The sequence below is a fragment of the Triturus cristatus genome, chromosome 9, assembly GCF_964204655.1.
Source record: "Triturus cristatus chromosome 9, aTriCri1.1, whole genome shotgun sequence".
Classification (NCBI taxonomy): domain Eukaryota; kingdom Metazoa; phylum Chordata; class Amphibia; order Caudata; family Salamandridae; genus Triturus; species Triturus cristatus.
The window spans coordinates 332,508,939-332,521,561 of NC_140592.1; positions in this window are offsets into that span (position 1 = coordinate 332,508,939).

The following is a 12,623-nucleotide window of genomic DNA, read 5'->3' on the forward strand; positions in this document are numbered from 1 at the left end:
TGATTTAACATCTGGGTACTGGCAGATTGCCTTAACTGAGGGGGCCAAAGAGAGGTCAGCGTTTTCAACACCTGAGGGGCACTACCAGTTCCGTGTTATGCCCTTTGGGTCGAAGAACGCCCCGACACCTTCCAGAGACTGGTCAACCAGGTACAGTCCGGGATGGAGGAATTCAGCGCCGCTTATCTGGATAACATTGCTGTGTTCAGCTGCAATTGGGTGAAACATTTGCAACACCTCTGCGAAGTGTTGAAGGCTCTGCAAAGGGCAGGCCTCACTATCGAGGCGAGTAAGTGCCAGATAGGGCAAGGATCTGTGGTGTACGTGGGACACCAGGTAGGGAGCAGCCAGGTGGTGCCCCTACAGGCGAAGATTGATACCATTCTGGCTTGGGAGCCCCCCAAGACCCAGACAGAGATGAGAGCCTTTTTAGGTCTCACCCGGTACTACAGACGGTTTGTCAAGGGATATGGCACCATTGTTGCCCACTTGACGGAGCTGACTTCAAGGAAGCAGCCCTGGAAGGTGGTCTAGACTGGCGCCTGCCAGGCCGCTTTTGAGGCCCTGAAATCTGCCATGTGCACGGCACCCGTGCTCAAGGCGCCTGATTTCTCCAAAGAGTTTGCTGTGCAGACAGATGCTTCAGAGCATGGTGTGGTAGCAGTACTCTCACAATGGAAGATGAGGGATTGGACCAACCTGTAGCTTTCATAAGTAGGAGGCTACTTCCCAGGGGACGGAGGTGAAGTGCAATTGAAAGGGAAGCTTTTGCTGTGGTCTGGGCACTGAAAAAGCTAAGGCCCTGTAGAAATGAAAAACCTTTTAAGGGGTTCACTGATGTAAATGTAAATGTCAAGGTACTTATAGAGCGCACTGTCACCAGACGGCCACCTTGCGGTGTCGCCTTTGCGGTTTCCTGGCGCAGATACTCATACCGCTTTGGAACCCCTCCTGGCTTTCCCTGTAAAGTGTCCACTCCTGGGCACCCCCAGGGTGAAGCCAGGAATCCTTAGCGCTGTTGGGGCCGGTGTGGAGGCTAAGCAAGCTATTGCCCAGAGTTGCAGCGTGGGGCCCGTGATTAGAATAGGCACCGAGGCGAGAATAGACAGGTCCAAGGAAATTGAGGCCGAGCCCCGCCGAGGCGGGAATCGAACCCTGGTCCCTGGCCAGAACTCTGCTTCAGGGCCTGCCGCTCTAACCATTGAGCCATACTCCTCCACTGATGCACCTGGTCCTTTAAACCAACAAAGAAGAGATTGGCACGGAAGCTGTAATATCAAAAAAATAAATGTATTAACCTCACATGAGGGAAACTGCGTCATACAGTACCCTCAGGCCACTGTAGGAGACAGTCTAAGGAGTACAGAGAACAGGGGCCTTTTATGCCCCGTTTATTACTGAGTTAGCATGAAGACTCAAAAAGAGGCAGTACAAGTGTGCACACAAATACATACAAGGATACATAAGAATTGCTTAGTCAACAGAGTGGGAGGAGAGACTAAACTGCTTACATCAGTAAGAATAGCCTGACAGTTACATATTAGGACAGGGGTATTGGCAGCTACAGGTCTTTCTGAGCATGTGAAAGGCTCTGGCTCAGTGCTGAAAGAGTTAACTATATCACATGACACAAGCAGAATACAAGGGCAGTCAACAGTGAAGAGGGAGAAAGCACATGGTAAGCACATGGCTAACTAAAATGGCTGCCACAAAACAAAATGGCTTCAGCTGATGCTAACAGCCATTGCAGCTAGTTTCCAGAGACGGACGTTTTAGCTGAAGACATCCGCTATGATCTAGAAGGAATATAGGAGATATTTTGCACATTTATTCTCATAAATTAATATCTTGATCCATTACTAGGTGGGCATTTTTCATTCTAAACATTTAATTGAACGAGTATATATAAGGTATAAGCAGGAGCACAAAGGAAACAGAGCATTGGGTCATAATTAACATACAGATATCAGGAGAGCACATATCTAATAAAAAACATTTTAAATTGACTTTTCCAATGTTCTTTTTATGAGGGCTAGAGTATCAATTAATATGTTTAGGAGGAGGGCAAAGTAGTATTTATCAAACTGCTCACAAAACGTTTCTCTTGCAGAATAAACAATACTAATGTAAGTATTACAGAAAATGCAAGGATCATTACAAATACTATTTTCGCTCCATGGGACCAGGAGGACCAAACGGGGCCATGAGAATTAGGACGAAGGGCCACAAAGGGCTGCTCCTCTTCAAAAATGGGACGACCAAAGGGGTACATTGCTAACAAAAAGTCCTTGAGAAATTGAAGCTGCTGTACAACCAGCCAGAGGGGAGTCTTCTCCCTGTGTCCATCTGAGCCTCAAAGGCAGGCTCTTGCTGTTCCCACGGTGGATCTGCACAACTCGCAACTCAAGAAAACAATCACTGCTCAGTTTGAGACGAAAAATTCTTTCTTTCAGGATAGGGCAATCACCTTCCGGGGCAAATAACCTCAACGATCCTGTCCAGTGTCTCAGGCAGTGCACCAGTTTTCTTCACTTCAATCTAAAAGGCACCAAAAGCACAGCACCTGTACCCTAAACTCAAGTCCTTCCCTAACTCCTGCGTTGCTCTGCTGGCTCACTGCTGTTTTGTTGGGGCCACAGATTGTACCCAGTATGCCCAGGTATCTCTTGATCAACAAACAGAGGTGCAGACTTTCATTCACTTTGGGACCAGGATTCAGGGGCGTGAAACTGAAGTACCTGAAGCAACCCTTATTTCAAAGGGGGTCACCTCAAGCAAAAGCCTCCTTCCGTCCTTGTCGGTCTGTGACTCTCTCAGCTGGGTATCAAAAACTGGATCCACAAAGGATCACTTCTCCATTCTGATTTTTGACCCCGTATTTCGACCAAGAGAGTGGCAGGGGTACACACTTCACGTCCCAGTATTTCCGGCCTTCTACCTTCACTGAGGTTCTAGTTGTCAGCAACGCCTGTGCTGGTTCCCTTCACCTTGGCTTCAAGCTGGACTGGTGCTGACTCCCCAGGCTGGATCTGATGTCCGGGCCCCTCTGGCAATGGTTGTAGGGCAGCAAATATCTATTGGTGGACAGAACAAAAGGTCTTTAGACAAGGCATACAATTAATCTATCAACAGAGAGGATAGTCTCAGAATACTTCCTTAGTCTTGGGACGCCCCACACATTAGCAAGGCACCCAAGAACAACTTCATCTATCTGAGAGTAAAAAAAACATGGACCTATTACACTATTTGAAACAGCCAAGGAAGTCTGTGTTCATTTACTAAATTTTGAGGAAAGAAGAAAAAGAATACAGACATACTCTAAATCCTTACATTTGTGTATTCCTATATTATTCATCTAAAGAACCTCAAGAAAGGGAATTTTCTATATTTCTACTTATGAACCTTGCACTACTTGTACAGGACTGCAGACACTTCTAAAATGATTTTTCTTACATAAAGACACCTACATTTTATGCTTAGGACCATGCTCTCATGTTATAGGTGCAGCAGGAAAATCTAAAACCGCGAATTTAACAGGGATTCTTATTACATTAAGAACTAAAAAAAAACTCGACCTTCTATCGACACTATCTACCCCTATTTTTGGTAGCTGGGCACAAACAAACTTGTAGGAGATATCTTAGAAAGTGGCTATTGTCTTATTCGGCCTAACACAAGCACATTGAGTTAACTTAGAAAGCGTTAATAACCAATTACCAATTCCTTCAGCAATTGTACTAGTTTAACATGAGCCCTTGCACAGTAATTTTTAAGCTAAAACCATTATCTTTATATACATGGCAGAGCCATGTTACTGCCTTTCCTTCTCTTTCTATGACTGCGCAAAACTTGCTTGGTCTTTTGTCAAAAATAATAAGCAAAGCTTCTCTTTCTCTCTCTGCGCTGTCATCTCTTCTTTCAGATTCTTTTCAGAGGTCGAAGTGCCAAAGCAAACCTTGCCCTTAGCCCTGCTAGGCTGCTAAATGCAGAACTCGACCCCTGACGCTTAAACCAGCTGTCCCATCTCTGTGCAAGGGCTTTTCCTACGTGGCTATCAGAACTCAAAGTAACGCTCGCTCGAGAAGCATGGCTGAAAAACATTCCTGCTCTGTGCCTGTTTGCTGACATTTTGGAAGGTAGAATATAACTTATATTCCATATTATTATTTATTTCTTGTGCACTGTGCGTTCTAGCTCCTAAGGAACTAAAGTTTTCATAATGCCATAATGTGCCCAGAATTCTTGTACAAGAAAGATTGCATAAAGGCTTGTGATGTAATTCACATGTCTGTGTACTCTTTGCATAACTTTGTAAATGTATTTGAGGCTGCAGCCAGCAGGCCATACTAAGAATCATATATTTTAAGATTGTCCCTAAATTTCAGTAATGTTGTCATTGTTAGAAAAACTAATAGTCGCCTTTTAAATTCTGATGCACAGTATTTAACCATCTAAACATTGAAATTTAAACGCACAACGTGCACAGAGTAATTTTCTACAGTGCTAAATATTATAGAATTTTCACAATAGTGGTATTAGACATTGGAACGATCCTGTTTGTGTAAAAACGATTTTAATGCAATGGCTTTTAACAATTTTTTTCATGTAGTCATCTTTCCTGAATAACAATCACTAACCCCTTTTGATGGTTCCACATATGAAAAGCAAGCCTTATTCCTTTCCTTTCGCCTTTAAATGCATTTATTTATAACACTAAGCACAGAAGCTTTACTGAAACATAAAATAGCCCGTGCCACTTTTTAAAGGGCAGTAATTATTTTACCATCAGAGCCACAGATGTACTTATGTAAAAAGGCAACAAGAAAGAAAGTCCTTACTTTTAATCCTTTCTCTTTTATCCAAAATAATGAAACTGTATTTCTAACTTTCAAAATCAGCAGTCTTTAATGCACGTGCCTTCATACAATGTTGCACTAACTTAAGATCTAGTTGACCCAGCATTTTCCTCTGTAGCTTGTGGCCAGGAATAGCCATGTGTTATTTACTCAGCTGTGCTTTTTACCACCAGCAGGTGTCAACTTCTTAAGCTTTTTCAGGAGAAAACCCCTTTTACTGTATTGTAATGTCCTGAAAAAGCTTGCAAACCATTTCTAACCTCTGCTGTTCAGACAGCTTCCTTCGGTACAGACAGCTTTAAACAGCTGCAAAAAGAAAGGCTCTCTTTCTGGTGCTGAAATGTGAGCACAGTTCAGTCTATTTAAAACTGAGGTATTTCAAGCCAGTCAAAATCTATTGTTTTGTAATGTCGTGTTTATTTCAGCAACAACCAAGTCACTCAGATGATGTGAATGCCTTTTAATATTAATATATAAGGATAATACTGTAACATTTTAATATGGAGTCCTAGTTATGCAAGTCCTAGTTATGCAAAACACACAATTTCGTTTTTTTTCTTCCTTTCTATGAGGCCTATTTTTTTTTCAATGACATTTGGATAACAGAATAACACCAAAAAAGAAATTGAGCTCATTCCAGACATTTTCAAGAAGGGGGTCATACACTCAGAACACACAACACTGCTTGTTAAAAGCAAGTCCTTCTCACACAAAAAACATAGTCACTATTTACTAAAACAAGTACTTCACAACCACATAGACACTCCAAACAAAAACAATTAACCCACAAATCAACACTTAGGACAAAAACAAAAGACAGCCCACAGACTGTACTCAAACCAAACCATTTGTAAATACCAATTGTAAGTCATATTTACAAAAAGAGCTCTAAAAATAAAAGTACAGAGATTACACCAAGCGAGATAGACAGCCAAAAGACTGCCATATTAAAAAAAACAGGCGCAAGCCTCAGACCTTTTTCAAAAATACACCAAATTACTAGTTTGGATGGCAGAACACTCAAAAGCGCTCTGCATAGCACCATTTATGAATGTTACTAAGTGCACAGATCCGGATCCGTTTTATATATATATATATATATTTTGTTCCATGTTGTACCAGTCAGCATGGAAGAAATACCTTTTTTAATATACCTAAACCTATTTAGGTATCCCCTCTAGGGTAATCAGCTGAGTACTTCCTAAATCCATATTGGTACTTCCAAGACAGCAACACTTTCTACGAAGGGTGCTAAAAAAAAGGCATGCCAAGAATATTGTAGCATATACAATATTATACATAAAGCAGCACTTAGCTCAAAGTGTGCCGTTCAAGTTTTCAAAGTTTCTCATTACCTGCCTATATAAATTGCAATTCATATATACCCAGCCAAATGTCGTTTTTGGCCAAACAAGCAAACAAATGTCGACGACCTTACCGAGCACAAATCTCCAGCCTCCCACTGCCAAGTTCTGAGTGACCTAATGGTCGTTTTAGAATACTCACACCAAAGAAGATCTCAGTCGGGAGTGGCTAACACCTGGAGGGTCAGATCAGGAAAACCATAAACACACTGGGCTGTAAAGACAAAAAATCTCCGTGCGCAGGGTACCTCCTCAGTAGATTCCTGTCCTGTCCTCCTCAGTAGATTCTTGTCTCCCGTCAAGACCATTCCCTTGGATAGCCACTTCTCAGATGAGCCCCACGTCCGGGCGCCAATTTGTAGAAATGAAAAACCTTTTAGGGGTTCACTGATGCATCTGGTCCTTTAAACCAACAAAGAAGAGATTGGCACGGAAGCTGTAATATCAAAATAATACGTTTATTAACCTCACATGAGGGAGACTGCGTCATACAGTACCCTCAGGCCACTGTAGGAGACAGTCTAAGGAGTACAGAGAACAGGGGCCTTTTATAGCCAGTTTATTGCTGAGTTAGCATGAAGAATCAAAAAGAGGCAGTACAAGTGTACACATAAATACATATAAGGATACATAAGAATCGCTTAGTCAACAGAGTGTGAGGAGAGACTAAACTGCTTACATCAGTAAGAATAGCCTGACAGTTACATATTAGGACAGGGGTATTGACAGCTACAGGTCTTTCTGAGCATGAGCAAGGCTCTGGCTCAGTGCTGAAAGCGTTAACTATATCACATGACACAAGCAGAATACAAGGGCAGTCAACAGTGAAGAGGGAGAAAGCACATGGCGAGCACATGGCTAACTAAAATGGCTACCACAAAACAAAATGGCTTCAGCTGATGCTAACAGCCATTGCAGCTAGTTTCCACAGCCCTACTTGTTTGGGACTCACTTCCAGATTCAGACAGACCACAGGCCCTTCAGATGGTTGATGCAGATGAGGGGTGAGAACCCAAAACTGTTGAAGTGGTCCATCTCCCTACAGGGAATGGACTTTACGGTGGAACACCGCCCAGGTACAGAACACGCCAATACTGATGTTCTGTTCAGATTCTTCCGCCTTAGTGATGAGAACTCCCAGGAGGGTGAATAGTTCTTCCCACTTTTCAGCTGGAGGGGACACGTGTTAGAACTAGCATCCTTGGCATGGTTTTCCCTGACTCTTTGTCTCTACCTCCTGTGTTTTTGATGCTGTGTTGGATTTCGTTTTTGCTAGTTTAGATGTTTTGCAAAAAGAACAATTGATGGACAGAATGCAGAACAATGTCATGCATTCACCCCAGTACATAGATCTGGGCCTAAATCCATAGTTTTTTTGCTCACCATGCCATTCCAGTTTGGTCCCAGCCATATGCAAATCAGTCTTGACCCTGCGCCCAATGGGAACAGTCCAACCCGAACTGCCAGGGCAGGTCCTCCCTGGACTGGAAACAAGCATCCTAGGACCGGTTTCGGGCTTTCAGCCCTCATCAACCAGGATAGCTTGACTCCAGTGGCATGGAGAGCACGGGACCCACGTCTAGGCATACCCGTCCCGCTCCGGGTGACAAATGCAAAAAGAACAATTGATGGACAGAATGCAGAACAATGTCATGCATTCACCCCAGTACAGATATCTGGGCTTAAATCCACCGTTTTTTTGTTTTGCTCACCATGCCATTCCAGTTTGGACCCAGCCATATGCAAATCAGTCTTGACCCTGCGCCCAATGGGAACAGTCTAGCCTGAGCTGCCTGGCCATGTCCTCCCTGGACTGGAAACAAGCATCCTAGGACCGGTTTCGGGCTTTCAGCTCTCATCAGGCAGGATAGCTTGACTCTAGTGGCATGGAGAGCACGGGACCCACGTCTGGGTATACCCGTCCCACTCCAGGTGACAAATACAAAAAGAACAATTGATGGACAGAATGCAGAACAATGTCATGCATTCACCCCAGTACAGAGATCTGGGCCTAAATCCATCATTTTTTGCTCACCATGCCATTCCAGTTTGGACCCAGCCATATGCAAATCAGTCTTGATCCTGGGCCCAATGGGAACAGTGCAGCTCCAACTGACAGGCCAGGTCCTCCCTGGACTGGAAACAAGTATCCTAGGACCGGTTTTGGGCTTCAGCCCTCATCACCAGGCTAGCTTGACTCCAGTGGCATGGAGAGCACGGGACCCACGTCTGGGCATACCCGTCCCACTCGGGGTGACAAATGCAAAAAGAACAATTGATGGACAGAATGCAGAACAATGTCATGCATTCACCCCAGTACAGAGATCTGGGCCTAAATCCATTGTTTATTTGCTCACCATGCCATTCCAGTTTGGACCCAGCCATATGCAGATCAGTCTTGAACCTGCACCCAATGGGAACAGTCCAGCCCGAACTGCCAAGCCAGGTCCCCCCTGGACTGGAAACAAGCATCCTAGGACCGGTTTCGGGCTTTCAGCACTCATCAGCCGGGATAGCTTGACTCCAGTGGCATGGAGAGCACGGGACCCACGTCTAGGCATACCCGTCCCACTCCGGATGACAAATGCAAAAAGAACAATTGATGGACAGAATGCAGAACAATGTCATGCATTCACCCCAGTACAGATATCTGGGCCTAAATCCACTGTTTTTTTGCTCACCATGCCATTCAAGTTTGGACCCAGCCATATGCAAATCAGTCTTGACCCTGCGCCCAATGGGAACAGTCTAGCCCGAACTGCCAGGCCATGTCCTCCCTGCACTGGAAACAAGCATCCTAGGACCGGTTTCGGGCTTTCAGCTCTCATCAGGCAGGATAGCTTGACTCCAGTGGCATGGAGAGCACGGGACCCACGTCTGGGCATACCCGTCCCACTCCTTGTGACAAATACAAAAAGAACAATTGATGGACAGAATGCAGAACAATGTCATGCATTCACCCCAGTACAGAGATCTGGGCCTAAATCCAATATTTTTTGCTCGCCATGCCATTCCAGTTTGGACCCAGCCATATGCAAATCAGTCTTGATACTGCGCCCAATGGGAACAGTGCAGCCCCAACTGACAGGCCAGGTCCTCCCTGGATTGGAAACAAGCATCCTAGGACCAGTTTTGGGCTTTCAGCCCCCATCACCAGGCTAGCTTGACTCCAGTGGCATGGAGAGCACGGGACCCACGTCTGGGCATACCCGTCCCACTCAGGGTGACAAATGCAAAAAGAACAATTGATGGACAGAATGCAAAACAATGTCATGCATTCACCCCAGTACATAGTCTGGGCCTAAATCCATCATTTTTTTGCTCACCATGCAATTCCAGTTTGGACCCTGCCATATGCAAATTAGTCTTGACCCTGCGCCCAATGGGAACAGCCCAGCATTAACTGCCAGGCCAGGTCCTCCGTGGACTGGAAACAAGCATCATAGGACAGGTTTCGGGCTTTCAACCCTCATCAGCCTGGATAGCTTGACTCCAGGGGCATGGAGAGCATGGGACCCTTGTCTGGGCATACCCATTCATCATTTGTTTGCATAGCACTTTTCACCCTAAGATGGATGGGTATGCCCAGACGTGGGTCCCTTGCTCACTGTGCCACTGGAATCAAGCTAGCCTGGCTGATGAAGGGTAATACCCAGAAACCGGTCCTAGGATGCTTGTTTCCGGTCCAGGGAGGACCTGGCTTGGCAGTTCGGTCTGGACTGTTCCCATGAGGCACAGGGTCAAGACTGATTTGCATATGGATGGGTCTGAACTGGGGTGGCATGGTGAGCAAAAGGATGGATTTAACCCATATCTCTTAACTGGGGGTGAATGTATGATTTATTCAGCATTCCGTCCATCATTTGTTTGCATAGCACTTTTCACCCTAAGTGGGATGGGTTTGCCCAGACGTGAGTCCCTTGCTCACTGTGCCACTGGAATCAAGATAGCCTGGCTGATGAAGGGTAATACCCAGAAACCGGTCCTAGGATGCTTGTTTCCGGTCCACGGAGGACCTGGCTTGGCAGTTCGGTCTGGACTGTCCCCATGAGGCACAGGGTCAAAACTGATTTTCATATGGCTGTGTCTAAACTGGGGTGGCATGGTGAGCAAAAGAAGGATGGATTCAACCCAGATCTCTTGACTAGGGGTGAATGTATGATTTATTCAGCATTCCGTCCATCATTTGTTTGCGTAGCACTCAGATGCTTTGGGCACTTTGCCACTGCTGATCAGTGTCAAAGTGCAAGTGCTCCCTGCATAAATTGATATTGTGATTGGTTCTCCCTGATTGGCCTATTTGTTTTACCAGTAGGACCCTAGTGAAGTGCACTGTGTGCCAGGGCTGGTAAATCAAATGCTACTAGAGGGCTTGCAGCGCTGATTGTGCCACCCACATGAGTAGCCCGGAAAAGATGTCTCAGGTAGGGGTGGGCGGAATTTGCGAAATTAACTTTCGCAAATTATCGCGAAAATGTTTAAAATTATCGCAAACAAGCGGAAATATCGCGAAGATGCAGAAGTTTTTTTCCGGCATGTTCGCGAGATTATCTGCATGGTTGCGGGTCGCCAACTTACCCATGTGGTTGCTTGCGGTCGCGGCCATCTTGTTTTGAGTTTTCTCGCGGTGCATGATCGCGAGAAGAAATACGTGATCGCGCGACGCATGACGTCACTGCGGGCGTGAACTGTCGCGAGACAGCGCAAATGGCTAAAAACAATACAACATCTCATGGAGAACGCGACCGGATCAAGAAAACTTGTCGGCGAACGCAGGGATGCAGGTAAGGCGATCGCGCGCGCGCGAGAATGTATTATTTTATAGCGCGAGCAAGAAACAAATTATCGCCAAGCTGCGGAAACCGGAATTTTTGACATTTTCGCGCTCTCCGCGGAACGCGAAAATGTCAAATTATCGCAATTTCCGCGAACGGAACGAAATTTTCGCCCAGGCCTAGTCTCAGGCCTGCCACCGCAGTGCCTGCATGCAGTTTGTTAACTGCAATGTCGCCCTGGCAAGTGCACCCACTTGCCAGGCCCTAGCCTTCCCTTTCCTTGCACATAGGACACCCCTATGGTAGGCCAAAGGTACCCCCCTGGGCAGGGTGCAGTGTATGTGAAAGGTAGGACATGTACTGGTGTGTGTAACATGTCCTGATAGTGAAATACTGCCTATTTCATTTTTCACTATTGAAAGGCTGTCTTGCCCATAGGACAGAATAGGGAATGCTCTGTAACATTTTACAAATATATCTTCCCATAGGAGTAAGATGGGAAATTTAAGTCTAGTATCCCTGAACTCAGAATTTAATAACACATCTTTTAGTAAGGATGGTTTTTAAATTCTGTGTTTGAAAATAGCACTTTTAGAAAGTGGCTATTTTCTTTTTCAACCTTTCTGTGTGCCTCTGCCAGGTTGTGGATTGACTGTCTGGCTTTGGAGTGACAGAGGCTGGGTTGGCTCCAGGAGTCTGGATGAGTCAGCACTAGGCTGAATAGGCCTCATCGGCATTTGGAGTGGTGGGAGGAGTAGCACCTTACCTGACTAGGGCTGTGCCTGTCTTCCACAATACTGGCTCTGCCCCCCTTTGGTGTGTCTGGACCCAAGGTTCACACTGACAAAGGATTTTGTTGTGCACTGGCAGAGTGCCCCCAGAACTGGTTTGGACTGGGCTCAGGGCCCCTTGCACAAAGGGATCAAAGACATTTTTGGGGTATGAGTATTAGACCGAAAACCCTGAACTTTAGACTATGGCTGGAATCAAGAGGAACCTTTGCTGAGGAGAAGAACTGAAGAAACTGAGGAGAGTTACTGCCCTTGCTGTGTGTCTGGGGTTGGCCTGCAGTTGCTGTTTCAGCCAAAGAAAGGAGCAGGACTTTGCTGTGTGCTGTGTCCCCTGCTTAAGGAAAGTCTCCAAGGGCCTGAAGAAGAGCTGACCTCCTGTTTTGAAGTCCCAGGAACAAAAGGACTTCGCCCCCAGCTCCCCTGAACTGTCTTGCTGGGAGTTCTGACCTGCCAGGAGGTGCCTGTAACTGTGTTAGTGTCTCTGGAGGTTGTTTCTGCTGTTGGGAGCTGGAAGAAACTAAATAGAAGGAAGAAATCCTGTTTCCGATGTCGTCGATGCCACCAGTGTGATGCCGTGACCTGCACCGAGGCCCGAGGAGCCGCTCGTGCAGTGAACGACGCATCTCCGTATCTCCGACGCCCTATGACCCCCGTCGACGCTGGCAGTGATCGGCCGTGACCGACGCCAGCGCTCGCACTGACTCTGTCTTCGCCAGCGCCTGCATCTTGTTATTGCGGCGCCGATAACCGCAGAGGGTGACTCAAGAAACTTGCTGACGTCGCATCATTACCGGAGCCGACATCGGCCATCTTCGACGCCGTACCTCATCACTTACT